General features: G+C 31.0%; 1 pseudogene; it reads right to left on the reverse strand.

Annotated features, from left to right (window-relative positions):
* Nucleotides 1–493: 493 nt before the first annotated feature.
* Nucleotides 494–596, reverse strand: LOC115940083 (small nucleolar RNA U3; annotated as a pseudogene).
* Nucleotides 597–1,841: the final 1,245 nt, after the last annotated feature.

A 1,841-nucleotide genomic window follows, 5' to 3' on the forward strand; every position in this document is an offset into this window, starting at 1 on the left:
TTTAACAAATATTTGGAAGTTCTATTAACAGAAATTTTTAAAAATCATAAGTGGTCTGGCTAATAGGTGTATTTTTATATAACTTAATGAGGGACAATAATCTATTTTGGCACATTTTATATTGAACTGGTAGATGTAAAAAGTTTTAAATATGATGTCAATTATGTCTCAATAACAAGAAGTTTTAAGTATGAATTATACTGCATCATGACGAAATGGGCCACTTTGTGTTTGTTTTCCAATACTTTTTGGGATTAATTTGTTAATATAATATTTTAAATATTTTATGAATACAAGGGTCATTTCAAAATATTCTATTAAGAAATCGTGTGACCTGTTCTTTTTGAATGATATCAATTACTATCTTTTTAGTTTTATTTTATTGGGAAAGACATAATAGCACTGGAACTATTATTCTAATCCTGAACTACATTATTTTGGACTGCATATTTTGCTTCAGCAACTTCATCTTAAATTTTGTTTTATATACAACTCCATTCATTAATAACTGATATAGGTCTCATGGAATAAAACATTATGTTATTTGAAAATACAGAGTTACAAACTATAGAAATGATCCCTGAAAGTATAGTCTTTTTTTTTTTTTAAAGATTTTATTTATTTATTTGAGAGAGAGAATGAGAGACAGAGAGCACAAGAGGGAAGAGGGCCGAGGGAGAAGCAGACCCCCTGCCGAGCAGGAAGCCTGATGCGGGACTCGATCCCGGGACTCCAGGATCATGACCTGCGCCGAAGGCAGTCGCCTAACCAACTGAGCCACCCAGGAGCCCTGAAAGTATAGTCTTAAAAAAAATCTGTAATGGACCATTAAGGGAGTTACCAGACAGAGACAAACACGTGACCTTGCCAAGCAAGGATTGCAGTAGAGATTTTGTCTTTATCAAATGAATTTAAAGGAACAAGTCACAGTTAAAGGGCATGTGCTATGGTGAGTCATGTGAATTGTGTGATGAATCATAGACCTGTACCCCTGCAACAAATAATACATTATATGTTAATTAAAAAAATAAAAATAAATAAATAAAATTTAAAATAAAATTTAAAAAAGAAAGAAATCACACACACACACACACAAAAAAAACTTTGAATGGGAGAGCCTGCCATTGTTACTCCACATTAGGTTGTTGCTGTTTACATTCCTTTGTTGAGCCTACATCTTCATAAGCTTTTTCGCAGGTATATGTTGAACACCTCTATTCATGGTCAAGACAGGATCAGAGGCCATGGATACTGACAACTGATTTGTCTGTTTTCCTCTGTCTTTTTCCATGACTCGTCTTGCCTTATAAATAAAACTGGAAAAACACAAAAATAAGTGTTTTGTGGTTTATCTAAGAATAATACAGAAAATATGGCTGTTATTTTTGGTGAATAAAATCAATTTTGTATAGTTTATTTCAACCTAAATAAAATGTGAATTTTGTTTAAAAAAAGAAAGAAAATACATAGTTACAAAAATACCATCAACATATCTTTTGCTTTCACTGTTTTTACTACTTTGTAAATACGCATTCTTAACTTTAGTAAGATAATTTTTTATACCAAATGTTAAATGAAATAACAAATCTACTACACTGATACAATGAACACTTTTGCAACTTCTTGTCCTCAATGAAATCTACCTTATTTAAAATACCATCCTGTATGTTGTTCAGAACTCGACATTTTACTGTTTGAATAACTTTTGGAGGAGGTAGATATGTGGCATAGCCCTTATGCAGTTATTTTAATCATATTATGATATTAAAATAAATTTTATTGCATCTTATTATGCTACATTAAAAGATGCAAATTATATAGCATCTAATTATGTCTAGGGT

This window comes from Leptonychotes weddellii, chromosome 2 (assembly GCF_054177405.1).
Source record: "Leptonychotes weddellii isolate Sample4059 chromosome 2, ASM5417740v2, whole genome shotgun sequence".
In the NCBI taxonomy this organism is placed as follows: Eukaryota; Metazoa; Chordata; class Mammalia; order Carnivora; family Phocidae; genus Leptonychotes; species Leptonychotes weddellii.